Genomic DNA, 19,411 nt, shown 5'->3' with positions numbered 1-19,411 from the left:
AAATACGATAATGGATCTTTTAATTTTAATTGAATGAAGATTAATAAATGTTCCACCCTCCCATACTTTTATTGTCATCAAAACTGATTGCTTGCTTGCTCTAGTTAGCTCCCCCACACTCTGCAGTGTACTGGGAGGAAGCTTCATATACCTCCCTGCAATGACTTAGTCCACAATACATTGTAGCCTACATTGCACTGTAGAGAATCTACTGTTAATTTTATAAAATTACCTGTAAATAATGGCTTCACCTAAAGTTTTAAATGCAAAAACCAAGTATCATTGTTCAATTCTGCTCTTAAACATAAACTTTCATTTCAAACGCGCCCCTGTCGTATCAAAGAACAAACTGTTGAGTTTATGAAATTATTTTTACATAATCACTTGAATTAAAGTTAAATGTACAAAAGTCAAGTATCATAGTTTAATTGTGCTCTAAAAGGAAACATTCATTTCGAACGTGCCTGTCTTATAAAAGAATCTAGTTTATTCTATAGGCTGGGCCTTTCTACTTGTGCGGTTATAAAACTTCTCAAATGCACTTGTTATGTTAGGTTGTATAAAAGTGTTAACTTTGGTCAAAATCGGGCTTCCTTCTTTAATAGGATTTTTTTTTTTATTGATTATCGATAATTATCAGATGCATACTGATACAAAACCTACGTAAACTCTTTTTGCATTGAGATTTTTGCTCCGCACACTTAGCAAACTGAAAGTATGTTTAGAAACAATAATTTGAAGGGTCATGACATCATAAGTCGTTTTGGTCCGGTGGGCAAAAGTGTTTGCCAATAACATTTTTCCCTTCTTTCCTGGCTAATTTTTTTTTTTTTTTTTTTTTTGCGGGCACTCGCTGCTATTTTAATTGAAATAAAAGTTGTTTTGATTGATTTATTTTTTTAGAGAGGGGTCCAGCGCATGGACTACCAAAATATCTTGTGGGGAAGTTTTCACCTACTTCTCCTGTTCTTTTGTGGTGGTTGCGCAATATCCTTAGTATAGCAGCTGTGTCCAAATCAAATTTCATGTCCACCCGGGCAAGGGCTAGTCTTATATATATTTTTTAATTTCTACTTTTTATTTTTTAAATCTTATTTTATGAAGAGTTCCACAGTCCTCTATGTTACAGTATAATACTCACTGACTGAAGAGGGAACAGTGTTAGCGTGTATTTTACATACTTATGTGTAAAGTTTAAATTATTATAAATCCCAAAAGTTCTGAAAAATGATCCAGCAGATGTGCAAGATGTATTTTTAACAAAAAATCATTCCCAATTATATAGAATAGTTTATAACGAGTAAAATCTTTGTTTGAATGGATGAGTAATGTGTACAGAAGTATGTTGGTAGGTTGAAATTCAAAATGTTCATTTTAAATTGTCAACATATCTCTATTATTTTTACACATGCATAAATTCATTCGTAGCTTGAAATTGTTAAATTTTACATCTTTCTTATATCTTGATAGCTCAAAAGGTAGGGAATGTGCTAAATATTTTTTTAAACACAATATGTGAGAACATATTGTGCTTAAAAATGGCAGACCATTAATTTAATTCAAATCAAGGGAGATAAGTCAGTTTTTCATATTAAATTGGTCACACGACTCTTCCACATTAAAGCATACCATAAAACTTGATAATTTCATAATTTACTTATAATTATTTGATCATTTTTTCCGTAGTTTTAAGAATTTATAATTTCAACATTTCATGTACGTATGCAATAATGTTTTCACCTGAGATGGGTTAGTTGGTAGAACAATGTTATTTCTAGTCCAAATGGCTAGATTTCTCAGTCTCCCTAAGCAATTTAATTTGTTTTTTTACTTGGGAGTCACCACTTCTCAAGGCCTGAAGGCCACTCGAGAATAAGGGTAAATGACTGTGAGGTTGTAGTGTAGTAATCATTACTGATGCAAATTGGGTAGAATTTGATTATTTATTGGGATGGCTCAACAAGAACTTGTTTACGTTGGATTGAAGGCTACCATGTTGTATTCATTTGGGAAGCAGGCCAGCAGAACAGTGTTCCACAGATGGGCAGTTCTAGGAAAGAAGTTTTGTTCATTGAGTCTGCGTTTAGATTTAGACACATTTAGAGTGAGGGAAATCGTATATAGTGGTTGTAGCTAGTCAAGTGTTTTTTTGTGAAAGTTTGTTGTTTTTTTAATTAATTGTAGCTACATAAAAGTGTAATCAAATATAAATTCTTATTTGTGTTTTTGCAAAAACTTTAAAAATTACTTGGATATAATTTTTTAATGAATTTTGTTTTTATTAACTTTTAGTCTTTCTTGTTATCCCAAACTTGATTCACAAATTAATTTAATCTCTGCAATTAAAAATGTACACGTTTGTTTGGCAGTTCATATCCATTTATTTATATAAATGGATATGAAGTACCAAACAAATGTATACATTTTGGTAGATTTGTGTATACATTTGTACACTTGCATATATGGCATTCACTCATAAACCAATTAACCGATCACTATAAATTTTGGAACACAGGTATTTAACATAAAAGTATAAGCATCATTCCAAAAGTAAGGCCTCCTACTTAAAAAAAACTAAAATGTTGAAGAGCTATGAAGATGGGAGTGGTACCATTAAAACGAGCAAGCTTTTGTGCTTCAGAATTTATATAGTTACCACCGTTCTCAAGGCTCTTTTGCCAGCCTCTTTTGATGCCTTGCTCATAAAAATCTGAAGTGTGCTTTCTCACTCACATCTGTCGCCACTCAGAAATCGATGAACCCATCTCCTAATTGTGCTGACATCAACTCCAGTAAATGTTGATCAGTTCAATTTTTTCTGCATCGAGGAATTCAATGAGGTGTAGAGTGAAGGTTCCCCTTTTTTCTGATAATTACTCCACTTACACTTGATCCTCCGGCTGAGTATTTAGCAAGAGGAAATTAAGTACCATTGTTTAAGTTTTTGGTATGACTCAACTCATTTACTCCTTCAGTCCAGCACCTCTTAGATAAAGTTCTTTTTTTGCCCTGTTTCTTTTGAATGTTTCCTTTTTATGCAATGTTTTCCTGACTTTTTCTTTGATGAAGAACCGCTGCTCATCGAAATTACTATGAGTTCTTTTCTCACACCATTATAACAAAAATCATATATTATAATCATTATACATTCAAAAATGCAGCTACATCAAAGGGAAGTCACTCTTATATTCTTGTCCAGGGTTGCCAGATTAGTCTTTTTAAAGCTCAAATAAGAGGTGATAATGTAAGCAATATTTAGTTTTAGTTTTATGCAATGGTTGGTTGATGCCCTTAGTGAAAATTCAGATACCGTTTATGTTATACAATTTTAACAATAGATATCAATATTTCAAAAAAATAAATAAATTTGAGGGAGTATTTTAAGGGTTTTTTAAAAAGGATATAATATAGACACAATCTCTCATTTTAAAATTCAAATATTTCAGATTTGCATTAAATTCAATCCATAGTCATTAGACATCAAGTAAACAAGATTCACTGAATTTCAATTTTTTTCTTAACAACCCTTAAGCTTAAGCCTTAAATTTTAGACATTCTCTAGAAATCAAAACCATGTAATGGATTTTGATTGATACGGCATATTTGCATTGACACGCTAGTTCTCGTTAGATCAGTGAAGGTAAGCAACGTTGAGCCTGGTCAGTACCAGATGGGTGACCATTTAAAAATACCAGGCGCTGTATGTAGGAGGATGTCAAAACCTCCCTGCCAAAGCTGCAAAGACCTAACATCATCATTTCCTCTGACTGTGATACACATGCAACTGGGGACCACTTGTAAATTTCATACTTCCATGAAATTTCGCCCTTTGAAGGAAGCTGGTTCAATCCACCTAGGTTAGTGTTGTTTCTGTATAATTTTGTAATGGATTTTAATCAAAATTAGAATGTGGATTAGTATCCTTATATCATTTTTTTATTTAATAATCTTTGTAAGAAAATATAAAAGTGGTGCAGAACTATTCGGGAATTTATTTTACTCATTCTTGTATTCATCTAGTAATACAAAAAGTAATGAAAAAGTCTAATATCGTTCTTTTTTTTCTATTTGGGAGTCACCACTAATCAAGGTCCAAAGGCCACTCGAGGATAAGGGTTAATGAATGTAAGGTGGAAATGTAAATTGGGTAGAATTTGATTATTTATAGGGACAGCTCAACAAGAACTTGTTTACATTGGATCTGAAGGCTATCATGTTGTATTCAACTAGGAAGCAGGCCAGCAGAACAGTGTTACACAGATGGGTGGTTCTGGAAAAAAAGCTTAGTTCATGGAATCTGTGTTAAGATTTAGGCACAGTTAACAAGTAGGGGAAATTGTATATTGCGGTTGTAGCTAGTCGAGTGTTTTTTTGTGAAAGTTTAGCAAGGGAGAACGATAGATTGGAGTTAAGTTGAGCACTTGCCATGAAAATAATGATAGAGCAGAGACAGGCTCACAACGTCTCTTCTGTGAGAAAGAGGTAGCAGGGAAGAGAAACGGACATCACCTGCTAGGTTTTGAAGCTGATTCTGAACTCTATTGAGTTAAAAACCGGTTTCAAAACCTAGAAGGCCGAATAGGGCATGCTGCACAGCTCCTGCCCAGATGTGGCAACAGTACTTCATTTTAGGGTGTACCTGGCTCTTATACAGATAGAAGATTGTATTGTCATTGAGATACCTACGTGAGTGGTAGAATGATCTAATCATTTTTCCAACGATCTTGGAAACAAGTTTGATGCATGCGTTTTATTTCAGATTAGGAGTGAAGGTCAGTCCAAGTAACTTGTCGAAACATGGAGCTTCCCCAAGATGAGAGCTATTCATTTTCATTGGGGTGTAACGAGGGTCAGAGCGATTATGATGAAGGGAGAGAAACTTGATTTTGCTTTTGATCGCAACGGACCATCAATAGTAGTAATCTTAATCTCTCTCTCTCTCTCTATATATATATATATATATATATATATATATATATATATATATATATAAAAGGCAAAGCACGTGTGAGAGTTTTTGTATATCCAAGAAAGGCTTTTTTTTGGAGGAGGGGGGGGTATCGGGGGTTTACTATTGCTTAAAAGTGTTTATATATCTCCTAGATAATAATATTTATGATTTACGAATGCGCGTCTAGATTTATTTACCTCGACTTTTACAAAATTATTGCTATTTCGGCATCTCACGTATTGGTTGTGTTTTTTCGTATAAAAGCGAAATTGATCTGAAGCTAAGTAGCGGTCCCGGCCTTTGTACCGGGAATGTCCAGAAAGCGATGGATGTTTGGTCAATGTCATTTTCACCGTCATATCAAACAATTGCTTTCATTTGGACACTCTCCTAATAAAGGGGGAGATTGTTTGCCCCAACGTGTTGGGGGAAACAAAACCAGACAAAGTTGGGTAAACAAACCCAAAAAAACTGCCCCGTAGTAAAAGTTAACTGCGCTATTTCTATTTGACCTCATTAAACATGTGCATCTGTCAATTCCATTTTTAATACTTAAATAAATTCAAACGTGTTTCAGTTACTCTTTCTTGCTGGCCGAACGGGTAAAGTGTCAAGGGTTTTTTCACACTTTATTTTCCACCTTTACCTCAAGGTTTCAGGTTCAATCCTACCTACATACCAAAACTTTTTTAACCCCCCCCCCCCTTCCCAACACACACACACCTACAAACACCCGGGCAACGATTTTTTTAATCAGTTTTAACATTGTTTTATTTTTTAATATAATATTTAAACAAGGTTATTACTTTGTTTATTCTTTTGTTTTAATTTACCCCCCCCCCCCCCGTGCCCAACACATACACCTCTAAACACCCGGTCAACACCGGGTACCCTCACTAGTACTATATATGTATAGAAATAAAATAATATATATGCATAGAAATAAAATAATAATATATATGTATAGAAATAAATAATATGTATAGAAACAATATTTATGTATAGAAATAAATAATAATAATATATATATATATATATATATATATATATATATAAATAAAACAGTAGATGTATGTGTCTGTAAATATTTATTTATACAAAGATTATTGGTTATACATATGCATACATGTTTCAGTAGATGTGTGTATGTGTCTGTGTGAAACTATTTAACCAATAAACTCTTAAACTACTGGTCACATAACACTGAAATTAACAGAAAATAGTAACCAGTAAAATCTTTGTTTGGATGAATGAATAACGCATACAGAAATATGTCGGCAAGTTTAAATGCAAAAATGTTCATTTCAACTTGCCAACATATTTCTATTATTTTTAGACAGGCACAAATTCATTCATAACTTGAAATTTGAAACTTAATTTTAAATCTTTCTTATATGTTGATAGCTCAAAAGGTAGGGAATGTGGCTGGGGTGCTAAATATTTTGGTTTCAATTCTGGCATTTTTTTTTTTTAATCTTTTGAAATCGGTACTATGTATTAGGTACAATATAATATTCAATAGAAAATTGGCTGCGTAATAATAAATACAAAATCTGCATGAGTTAAAATATACTTAAGCATATTTTACGACCAGGCAAGGCTTAGTAATACAATAATGCAATAAGTAATGAAAAAGTGTAACATTATTTGGACGGCAATGTATATACAGCATACGAGTAACCAAGTTGGCACACCGGTTCTCGTCAGATCACCAAAGTTAAGCAACGTTGAGCCTGGCTAGTATCAGATGGGTGACCATTTGGGAATTCTAGGTGCTGTATGTGCTTTCCGCTTATCTCGGCATTGTTTCCAGTCGTCCTGAACCTCCACATGCCACTGGTATTCGACAATGTCGACTCAGGAGAGGTGTGGTTAGAGATTGCGCAACTCTAGCCACAAAAATTTCACGTGCAGGCACCCTTACAGTGGGTATCCATAGTCTGTCAAGACTGAAGGAAGCCTTAAGTATGTGGTAGGAGTAGTATTAGTAGAAGTAGTAGCGATAATAATGATGAAGAAAATTAATATAATCTATATAATATTCTGCTTATTCATTCCTTAGGCCATACATTATACTTTGAAAAAGGCCAAATACAATTTTGAAGATCAAACTATTTTAAAAAGGCAAAAAAAAAAAAAAAAAAAAAAAGTATAATCTGACCACCCTGGACAATAATATGAGAATGACTTCCCTTTGATGTAGCCTCGTTTTTGAATATTATTATAATATATGATCATTGTTATAATGGTTTGAGAAAAGAACTTGTAGTAATTTCAGCATACAGCGGTTCTTCACCAAAGAAAAAGTCAGCAAAACATTTCATCAAAAAGGGAACATAAAAAAAAAACAGGGCAAAAAAAGAACTTTGTATGCTAAGAGGTGCTGGACTAAATGGAGTAAATTAAAGATTGTCTTTTATAATGTGATTTTATTATTTCTTTTGAACTATGTAGCACAATATTACTTTCTGAGTATCAATTGGTTCTTATTCATTCATCTCATTCGGGTCAGTTTTATAATTAGAATACAATGAACACTATTTTCATAGAAATGTTAATAAACTCATATTTGCTGTGTTTTCTGTCCTAAAACCCCATCTTTTTTTTAAATATCCAAAAAATATCAGTTTTATCAAAACATTTGTTGATTAAATATATTTCTCATTCCATGTAATTTCCACTAGCCACAAGTTCCAATAATTGTAGGAGCACTAGGAACAGTCTCCCAAAAAATTGGAAAAGAAGACTCGGAAAAATTGGAATCAAGGGGAAAACTGAGACTATACAACATACAGTAATATTGAAAACAGGTGAAATCTTGAGGAAAACCCTTGAGTGAAGAAACTAATCCACATAAGCTACAAACACTAATCAGCCATATGGAAACTGCAAACAGAATTAAAACAATAAAACTGTAACAGCAAAAATTGTGAGCTAACTATGCCTTCACCCTCAAGAAAAGAAGAGTAGTGCCGGCATAGACTAGTGCCACACGAAATAGTCGTGAACGGTCAAGGAGGATGAAAAGACTGAGGAGAGAAAATACTCACAAGACACCCCCCCCTCATTGGATAAGTGGAAACAGGACTGGGACCTTGGGGAAGCTTGTTATCACCCAAATACCAGTGAAGACCAATGGTTGTTGCCAGCGAGAAGTTAATGGTAAACGACTGTTGCGATGACACAAATTCATTTGCAGAAGTTATCAACAGGTGAAGAATACTGGATATCTGAGGAAACGTTTTGTCACTCAGACTCCAGGAAACACTACCAGTTTTTGTCAGTAAGTAATCTCTGATGGTTACCTGTGTGAGAACTCCTAGTGAGTACAAATGATAATTCTGATTTTGTTTTATAACGACTCTGAAAAGAAATGGGATTCATTCTCAGAAGACTCTCCCTCAATCCTGACTCAAAACCAGGAGCTTCAAAGACGAGGCTTTTTCCCCTAAGGATATTGGTGGTATCAACAATAGCAGTGGTCTTAAGACCGCCCAAGTCATATCAGGGATTGCTAGTTTTTTCAAATGTCCTTCCAGAAGACTTGATACTACACATAGTGTACCTACTACCACTGAAACTATGTCCTACCTCTAAGGTTAATGGAGTGTAATTGCCACACTTCTCGTTTTCCTTGTCACATTCTTGTCTCAGGGTATTTAAAAGTTTATGATTTGCTACTTTGCCAATGACTTCGCCAATCCAGATGATTATGTTCCAATTGCTTGGCTGTCATGACATTTTGTCCCACCATATCTCCATACTGTCATCTTCAATAATAATAATAAATTACTAAATTGGAATTAGAGGAATGGCTGCAAAGATACAATGAATAATGATAATGAAAATCTCTGAAATATTTAAGAAACCCCTTGAATGCGGAGACTAATACACATGAGCCACATGTGCGGGCCAGACAAACTGTTGCAAAGGCAAAACATGAAGAAGCGTTACATGGAACCAAAAACATTGAATCTACAAATTCTCTATCCCTCACCCATCCCCTCCCATTGCCCCCCTAGCCAAAGAGTGATGCCAAATAGCCGAGAAGGGTCAAGGAGGATGGAAAGACCGAGGAGAGAGCGCCGTCAAGACCTCCGCTGGACAAGTGCAAAGAGAACTTGGACCTTGGGGAGGCTTATTGCCACTCAAATTCCAGTGGAGACGAATGGCTGTTGCCAGCAAGAAATCAATGTTAATCAGCCGTTGCGATAACACAAATTTATTTGCAAATGTTATCGGAAGAGGTGGAGAGTACTGGAAATCTGAGGAAACTTGTTGTCACTCAGCTTCCAGGGAACACCACAGACTCAAGGAGAGATCTTTGATGACCTGTGAGAAAGCTCCTTGTGAGCCAATAATAATAATAATGTGCGGATAACAGAGTTAATATGTACAGAAAAGTATGCCATGACTTTATTTCAGATAATCTCTTTTGTTTCATTTTACTTCAGTCGAAAGTCTCAAAAATTAAGTGTCCCCCTCCCCTTCCTGGGGCTAATCCTTGATCACTTTAAGAAATACATAGATATTCAAATATTCCATTAAAGTTCTGCTTTACATCTCAAACACTGAGTTCGTAAAGAAGTTGAGAACATAATTTTCCTCTTCCCAATTGATTATTTAAATATGTTATAGTAAACCTTTCTCGTGGTCTCTTGGTATTACTGGATTCGAGGAACAGAATTCATCTGGTCTGTTGGAGTATCCAACTTTGTGCTATTACTTGAAGTAACATCACTTAGAGAAGATGCACTGATTTTCGTACAAGCCAGGGCAGTCATATTGAGGGAGTTTTATTCGAGCTTTGAATACTATGTTCTTTTGAATTTTTTGAATTCAGGGTTTACATGTAGGAAAAAGTATTCCCATGCCAGGTTGTTCTAATAAACCCCTGTACAGAGAGACTGAAGGCACTCGAGGACAGTGTCTAGTAGGCATTCAAATTCACTCCCAGTCCTATTTATGTAACCTCTTATGTACAGTAAATTGTTTGCAGTAAATAGAAATAATATAAACCTTTGGCTTTCATCGCGGATGACAATAAGAGTGGCAGTTTTTCTGTGTTTTTGCTATTTAGGGGTGCAGCTTAAGCAATGTACCATTGTTTCAATATCTTCTCTTTCTTTCAACAATTGTGAAATGTCGGTGACGAGGTTGTTTTAATGAGGCTATATGGAAATCAAATAAATCGTTAACAGAACAGGAATCTTTTCTCCGAATGTTCCTTTCTCCTCATCGTTATTCAAAAGAATACAGATGCTGCCAAGAGATTTAAAAAAATAAAGAATAAAAGAAAAGAGGGAGGGAACCCCCCCCCCCCGAACATTCAATACAAAAATAACTGCAGTTCATTCCTATCAGTTGGGGAGAAGGAGGGTAAAAAGAAGAAAGTTAATTGATTTATTGTTTTACGTGTCAGTCTGCATCTGACTATCTAGGACGCGCGTCTCAACGAATGACCAAGCGAATCAAGTAGCACGTTCCCCTGCACGTGAATAAATGCAGTCACCATATAGAATGTGTGCAAAGCGGTGCATAAAACAGGTGCGTAGAGCAGTCGTTGTAGTCAAACGGAATATTTTGGATTCAAAGTTTGGTAAAAATCTACGCGATAGACCTGCGTGCAGTGATCCCTACGCGGATGACTTCTGTAAAATGTTTCCCGTTTAAAAGTTTGGGAGGTGATTTACATTTCCTATTTAATTTTATGAATCTTTGACAGACATCGTAAGGATTGCATCAAATGTATCATTTTTACTGGTATGTTCTATTTTACTTTAATTCTTATAATGAATCTTAGTTGAATGATTATCTTAATTCTAATGATGAATCTAAGTTGAATGATTATCTTAATTTGAATGATGAATCTTAGTTGAATGATTATCTTAATTTGAATGATGAATCTTAGTTGAATGATTATCTTAATTTGAATGATGAATCTTAGTTGAATGATTATCTTAATTCTAATGATGAATCTTAGTTGAATGATTATCTTAATTCTAATGATGAATCTTAGTTGAATGATTATCTTAATTCTAATGATGAATCTTAGTTGAATGATTATCTTAATTCTAATGATGAATTTGTTGTATGGTTATCTTAATTATAATAAAGAATTTAAATTGAATGAAGAATTTTGAATGATTATCTTAATTCTAATGATGAATCTTAGCTGAATGATAATATAAATACTTATGATGAACCTTAGTTGAATGATTATCTTAATTTGAATGATGAATTTTAATTCTTAACTGCTTCCCTAACTGCACTGATATGCAGAAGTTCAAATCTAATGTAAACTAACATCTTAATCTTTCTTAGGCATGGTCTCAATTAGTAGCAAGTGGCAACATGCCTTGTTTGGGGTGAAGGTGAATTAAAAAAAGAAAAAAAAAGAAAAGAAATTGAATGATTGTTTTAATTTGTATGATGATTATTATTTGAACGATCGTCTAAATACTTATGATAAATCTTAGTCCTGCTCATTTTTATTCTTATGATAAATCTTACTTGAATGATCACCTTAATTCTTATGATGAATCTTATTTGAATGATCACTTTAATCATTATACTGTATCTTAGTTGAACAATTATCAATTCTAATGAATCTTATTTGAATTTGAGAGATTATCAAAATTAAACCACACTTTTATTAGAAATGTTTAATTCTTGTGTTATGCTTTTGAGGAAAATTGAAAGAAGACTTTTCAAGGGAGACAATTCACTAAAATGAATGTTGTATTGGATATTTTAATTCCTTTATAAGTATACGTTGTGATTCCGTCTGTAATGTAAGTAAAAGAAAATCTTTATTATCTTAGATTTTTTATGATTTGAGAAAAACTAATTAATTATTAATAAATGATAGTTAGTAATTTATAACTATATATTACTAGATAAGAGATGGCGCATTATTAATAGTTTATGGAATATGTATTTAATTTGCAGAAATCGTATCCATATTTACAAACCATTCAAACTTGCAATATTTTTTTTATATATTTTCCATTATTAAAAAAAAAAAAAAAAAAACTTTAAAATTTTACTGCCTTTGGTTTCAAGATACACCAAAAATTGAGTTTTTGGTGTGACTGAAGATAAAATAATAATATACTGCTTTTACAGAGATTGAACTCCCATTCTCCTCTTCCTACTGTCGGTTTAGAATTATCTGAGTTATTTTCCTTGAATTATTTCTGGCCAATGCTAACATTGGCCAGAAATCTTCAGAAGAGAATATGTAAATTTGTATGAAAATTAAAAAAAAAAAAAAAATCCTTTAATGCATATGCAGAAATGAGGCTATCCTTTTTTTCTTGCTGATCCTTAGGAGACTATTTATTCAATATGAACCACTTTTATTTATTAAATATTTTTTTTTTAATATTGTATCCGTCATCAACAACATAAAAAATGTAACCAAAGAATGATTAACAAAAAAATAGTCCCTTCTGTATTTTGACAGTACAATTTTAAAAAAAGAAAAAAACAAAAAAAAAACCCAAACCAAACCCTGCAAGTGACTCTCCAAATGAGCATGATCCTTCCACATCTAGAAATAGTTCCTGTCAGTCCATTGTATGATTTTTTCTTTTCTTCCTCAAGATGAACCCCCCACCACCACTTACTTGTTATATGTAGGTAGAGTAGATGATGTCTTCCTTTCCAAAAATCAATTATAAATACATTAATGTTTTACCGTGTAAATTCTATAGTGAAATTTTGTAAAATATATTTATATCAAATGTTGGTGTTTGTGTAGATTAGCGATCGTTTAAAGCAATGCAGTTCAGGTGAAAACATGTACATACATGTCACGTCTAAAATAAGTATAAATTCCAAAAATTACGAAAAATTATCCAATAAAAAAATAATTAGAGATAAATTAGAATTTATTGAATTATCGAGTTTATCATATGTTTTAATGTGGAAGAGTTCTGTGACCGATTCAGTATGACAAACAAGATAAACCCTGACTTAAATGGAGGCCCCGCCATTTTTAAACAAAAAAATTATCGGAACGTAATTGTTAATGATTTTTTGTTAAAAATACATCTAGCACATCTATTGGGTTACTTTTCATAACTTTTGGAATTTATACTAACTTCAACATAACTCACAAGTATGTAATAATGTTTTCACCTGAAATGCGTTGACATAAAAGATCACCAATCTAAACAAGCACCCTAAATTGTTATAAACCCTTTGCAATCTACTTTTATCAATTTAGTTAATATTTTACAGTGCATAATTTTCCATGTATTTCAAAATGAATAAATACCAATGCATTTCTCTTATAGATAATTTCTTGTAAGTAGTTTTTATAGTAAATTATTTTAAACTAAAGGAGTAAACCCCGACAAAAAAATCCGGTCTGGAGTCCTGATAAGCAGATGGTGAAGCTCTGCAACCATGCTGGCTTGCCTTTCCATTGGATGCTACCTGCAATGCCGAGAGGGGGACCCTGATAAATGGGCAAACCAAGGTTCTCTTATTACCTGCCCAGGCCTGCACCTGGTTAGCCGCAGCAGATATTGTAGTAAACCAAACTAGGTGCAGAATGCCATTGTCTCAGGAGACAGAAGGTTGCCATTATTTTAAACTAGCAGGACCCATTTCTCAGCATTGCCCGAGGAGATGTAAAAGAATGTTAAGTAAAAAAAAAAAAAATGTAAATATTATTAAATATTCCTTTTGAATTTCTAATTATTTTAAATATTCTTTTATGGGACCATTTCGAAATGTATGATACAGTGAATAACTTTCAATGTATTTCAATAAATTATTTCAAATGTTTTCTTGTATTAAATGATGTTCAATATATTCCTATGATAAATTATTTTTAAATATTTCCATAGTGAATAATTTCTACTTTATTTCTATAATGAATAATGTTGGATGTATTTCTATAATAAATTATTCAATATATTTCTGTGTCAAATACTTTCTAATGTATTCTTATAGTGAATTATTTAAAATCGTGGATCTTGTCCAAAATTCTCCCTATATTAACCAAAAAACAAAAATAAAGCAAAATCTGTATGGTGTACCATACACATGACAAAACAAAAATATTGTGTTCCAAAAATCACATAAATTGATCAAGTAATTTTATTTTCATAAAGAAAGGTATGTTTAACCAATTAATGGGAATTCAGAGGCACTACAATCTTAATCTAGCAAGTTTTAATTATTTTTGAGTCATTTATCTCTTTGTTTCTTGAAATTATTTTCAAAATGGTATGTAGTCATAAAATTTGATTTTTTTTTATTTAAAAATAAAACTACTTGATCAAGTTATATGATTTTTGGAATATGATATTTTTGTTTTGTCACAAGTACGTACATCATACAGATGGGGAGAATTCTAGACAAGAAACCAAATGTTAAACTAATTTTCAGTATATTTCTAGATTAAATAAATTTCAATGTAAATATATAATAAACGATGCTCACTGCATTTCACATACAAATAATGTTTACTGTCGTTTCTGAATTTTCGAGATGAGAATTGGTTATTCGTATTCATTGGACTACTGTTTTTATCTTGAGTGTGATTTTCACAACGTTTCGGTCGATGTAACCTTCGACCTTCTTCAGGTGTATCTTGTCGAACTCTGGAATGTTTCTATCGAATTCGGGAATTTGGACGGAATTTGGAGCGGAACCCTTGGCAAAGACCCGTGGCGCAGTGGTTAGAGTACTTGGAAAAATAAATTGTAAAAAGTGATATTTTCCTGAAGATTGAAGGTTCAATCCTCAGTGTAGGCGATCAAAAAATACAATTGCGAATTATTTTGGACCTCTATCCAGACTTGGCTGACGGAACAAGAGGACACTACCCCCCGTGAAGTAAATAAAGGGTTCCATTCGAAATTCCGTTCAAATTCCTGAGTTCGACAAGATACACCTGAAGAAGGTCGGAGGTTATATCGACTGAAACGTGAAAATCACACTCAAGATGAGAACAGTAATCCGATGAACGCAAATAATATGAATGTTTAATGTATCTCGATATTAAATTATTTGCAATGCAATTAAATGCTACATCATTTCAAATGTCCCTATATATATATTTTGAAATGCATTTCTAAATTGTTTAAGATTTTCTTATCGTGAATAAATTTCAATGTATTGCATAGTTTATACCATTTAATATTATTGTAGAGTTAACTATTTGGAACATTCATATTATGGCTGTTTTTCAATGCATTTTTATAGTAAACAATGTGTAATGCACTTATATATAATTAATTATTTTTAATTTTATAGTGAATAATTTTCACACATTTCTATTATAATTGTTAATAAATTTATATAGTAGATAATTTTCAATGATTTTATAATTATAATTTGTAATGTATTCCTATAATGAATCCTTTATAATGTATAATTATAATAAATATGTGCAATATATTACAATAGCAACTTTAAATATTCCTTTACTGAATAATTTTCACTTAATTTCTAGTTAATAAGTTTTTTATGAATTTCTCTAGGGAATAATTTTTTATGAATTTCCATACTAAATTACTTACAATTTTTTTTACAGTGAATACCTTTCTATGAATTTTTTTAGTCCATAATTTTTAATAAATTTCTTTACTAGATAAGTTTTTATAAATTTCCATAATTAATTATTTAAAATATTTTTACAGAGAATAATTTTCTATAATTTTTTTTAGTGAATAATTTTTAAAGAATTGCTCTAGTAAATAATTTTTTATGAATTTCCATACTAAATTATTTACAATATTTTTACAGTGAATACCTTTCTATGAATTTCTTTGGTTTATAATTTTTAATGAATTTCTCTAATGAATAATTTTTTATGAAATTCTGTAGTAAATTATTTTAAATATTTTTACAGCGAATATATTTTTATGAAATAATTTTTAATGAATTTCTTTCATAAATAATTTTGTATGAATTACCACAGTAAATTATTTAAAATATTTTTACAGTAAATAATTTCTTATGAATTTCTTTAGTTAATAGTTTTAATAGATTTCTCCAGTGAATAATTTTTGATGAATTCACATAGTAAATTATTTAAAATATTTTACAGTCAATAGTTTTAATGAATTTCTATAGTAAATTATTTAAAATGTTTTACATAGAATAATTTTCTATGAATTTACTTAGTTAATAATTTTTAATTAATTTCTCTAGTGAATAATTTTGGATGAATTTCCATAGTAGATTATTTAAAATATTTTTACAGTGAATAATTTCCTATAAATTTCTTTAGTTAATAATTTTTAATGAATTTTCATCATAAAATTATTTAACATATTTTTACAATGTATTATTTTCGATGTATACATATAGAAAATCATTTTTAATGTACATTACATTCTATACTAAATTATTTAAAATAGCTAGAAAACTTCTAACACCCGAAAGTATCCTGTACCTCTACAAGGCCACTATTCGCCCATGTATGGAGTATTGCTGTCATATTTGGGCTGGTGCATCGGCTACTAGTCTCTCGCTCCTTGACAGGGTTCAAAAGAGAGTCGCAAATCTGATAGGCTCTAAACTGGCATCTAAGCTTCAGCCTCTGTCCCATCGTTGAAACGTTGCATCCCTCTGCCTGTTCTACAAGTATTATAATAGTGAATGCTCTGATGAACTGCAAGCACTTGTGTCCCCACGACGTAAACACCCTCGAGAGACCCGACAAGCTGCAAAATCCCACCCCCACACTGTAGAGATCCCTAGATGTAAAAGATCTTTCTACTCCAGCAGTTTCTTCCCCAGAACTGCTAGACTTTGGAATTCCATTCCAGGTCACTGCTTCCCCAACTGTACTGACTTGAATAAGTTCAAGTGCAACGTGAACCAACATCTCGCTGCCCAAATCCCTACATAGTACCCCAGTAGATGTTTCCCCTGATAGTAGCCCCCTACACCAAAGTGGCAATGTGCCTTGTTTGGGGTGAAAATGTAATAAAAAAAATAAAAAAATATATACAATCAAAACCACTCCTACACTAAATTATTGCATTTTCTCTAAGGTATTTATTCCTTTTTGTTAATAGTTTGCAATGAAATTCTACAGTAGATAAATTCCAATTTATTTTATAGGAACTAATTTACATTGAAAACCTTTAGTGAAAAAAAAATATATATATAATTTTAAACTTAAAAGATCTATACACCTGGGTGGAGTATATGCTTACAGCAACTGGTATACACAAACTGTTATCTAAGTTCTTACAATACAAGCCATTTGCAATACAAATTCTATTTCCAATTAGTTTAAGTAATCACCCATCTAAATACTAACCAGGATCAACATTGCTTAACTTCAATGATAAAAAAATCAGTATTTAAACATTATGTAGGCATAAGCTGAAACTCAATAGTAAATCAGGTAAAACATGTTTATAGTGAATATGTAACAAAAAATCTATAACAAATCAAGTATTGTAAAACTGTTGATCCATTTTTGTAGTATCTGCAATCAATTTATCATTATGAATATTGGACAGTTACTACCCATTCATCGTTCACATCTCCAAATAAACCCTAAATGTTAACCTTTCATCTTTTTATCCTAAATGTTGAGCCCTATTTCTAAATTGGTTCTAAACAGGTAAGTATATTTGATATTTTTTTTTTTTAATCCTTTTTTTACGTTTATAATTGCAACCCGATTTCTCCAGCAAAGGAGCGTGTTCTCATTTTCAGCACTAAATGCATTTTATTTTTGTGTTTTTTTTTAACTCCAGGGAGTCATTGCTTATCAAGGCCCGAAGGCCACTCAAGGATGTGTTAATAAGTGTATGGTGGTCACTGAGACAACAGTGTAGTAATCGTTAGTGGCGTAAATCTGATATCATTTGATTATTTAAGGGGACTGCTCAACATGAACTTGTTTACATTGGACTTGAAGATACCCATATTGTAGTCAGCTAGAAAACAAGCCAATGGAACAGAATTCCAGACAGGCAGTTCTAGGAAAGAAGCTTTCTATAAGATGCTGTCTGTCGATGTCCATTGATCTGCCATGCTTAAGATTGGAGTAACATTTTGTCAATTACACTTGTAGCAGATGACGCCTTTGCAGCTTTTGATGTCTTTTTCTGCTAACGTGAACATTAGAATAAAATGTTTAAGACCCTCCTTTCAAGTCGTGAAGAATACATATTTGAAATGCAGAAAGTGATTGAGATGCTGCGTACTGCAATCGCAGAAGTTTCTGGTGAAATTTGGGTTTATAAGCAAGAAAATAATTTGTTAACATATATCATAATACATATATATATATGTATGTAGATTTTGTTGTTGATTTTTAAAAACAATATTAAGGTTAGCGTCTCCACCTTGGAGATCAGGTGTTTTTTTGTTTGTTTTTTTAGAAAGTCACCCATTTTTTATTTGGATGTAAACAAATAATATTATATTACTTATTTATTATTTTTTTTTAAAAAACAGTAATCTACGGACATGCATGTTTTGGGGCCTCTACCCCTCTTCGGCGTATATATATATATATAGTTTTAATCATCATATGCATGCTGGCGTTGCATTGAATCTACTAACCTTAATCTTCCTCTGAGGTCATCAGAACTAAGTCTGTCTTAAAAACACAATATATATATATATATATATGTATAAGTTTCTCTTCCCATGTTGAGCACCATCACACATTTTTTTTTTCCATACATAATCGCTGAAACCCTCTCTGTCTTAGTGAGACTAAAATAGTAGGAAATTATCCATGTAGGCATTTCTTCGTTAGATGTTTCCTCCAGCTGATGTCCAATACGATTTGTAACATCCAAGTTCTGTCAAATGATGCTTCTATTTCATCAGGGTAACAAGTTGTCAGGCCATAATAATTAAAAACCAAAAACCAAAACATCTTTAATTATTAATTATCAAATACAAAAATATACAATTATTAATAAAAGTGCAAACTTACCTGCAAGATATTCTTCTGCCAAAGTTCTGTAGAACAAAACAAATTCCATATTATTTAGATTCTTCGGACTGCTGTTTTCATCTTCAGTGTCGTTTTCAGAATGTTTCAGGTGACGTAACCTCAGATCTTCTTCACATGTATCTTGTTGAACTCGGGAATATTTCTGTTGAATATGGAAATTTGGACGGAATTTCAAACGGAATCTTTTCTTTACTTCACGGGGGTAGCATGCTCTCTTTTCATCAGCCCTGACTAGTTAGAGGTCCTAAGTAATCCGCAATTGTATTTTTTGGTCAACCACGCTAAGAATTGAACCTTCAACTTTCAGGAAAATATCACTTTTACAATTGATTTTTCCAAATACTGTAACCACTGCACCACAGGTCCTTGTGAAAAATTCTAGTACAAATTTTAGAAGCCTTAAACCTATTTTTATTTCTAGTTGCAAATATCACTAATCATATATTACTATAATTTTATATATATATATATGTGTGTGTGTATTGTTTACTTATTATTGTATA

The 19,411-nt window shown here is 32.1% G+C and overlaps 1 protein-coding gene and 1 long non-coding RNA gene across 4 annotated transcripts in view; one reads left to right on the top strand and one right to left on the bottom strand.

The window, feature by feature from the left end:
* Positions 1 to 19,411, bottom strand: part of LOC145242574 (uncharacterized) — a 118,369-nt gene that overhangs the window by 40,924 nt on the left and 58,034 nt on the right. Inside the window, exon 2 of the long non-coding RNA XR_013862768.1 lies at positions 18,888 to 19,050. This is a non-coding gene — a long non-coding RNA (uncharacterized LOC145242574). The remainder of the gene's footprint in view (positions 1 to 18,887; positions 19,051 to 19,411) is intronic.
* The window catches only part of LOC145242572 (uncharacterized), a 135,111-nt gene that overhangs the window by 109,365 nt on the left and 6,335 nt on the right, over positions 1 to 19,411 (top strand). The gene's annotated exons all lie outside the window — the stretch shown is intronic.

The sequence above is a fragment of the Euprymna scolopes genome, chromosome 21 (assembly GCF_053919585.1).
Source record: "Euprymna scolopes isolate OS-2025 chromosome 21, ASM5391958v1, whole genome shotgun sequence".
Classification (NCBI taxonomy): domain Eukaryota; kingdom Metazoa; phylum Mollusca; class Cephalopoda; order Sepiida; family Sepiolidae; genus Euprymna; species Euprymna scolopes.
Note: the sequence above shows the minus strand (reverse complement) of the source record. Positions and strands in the feature narration are given on the sequence as shown.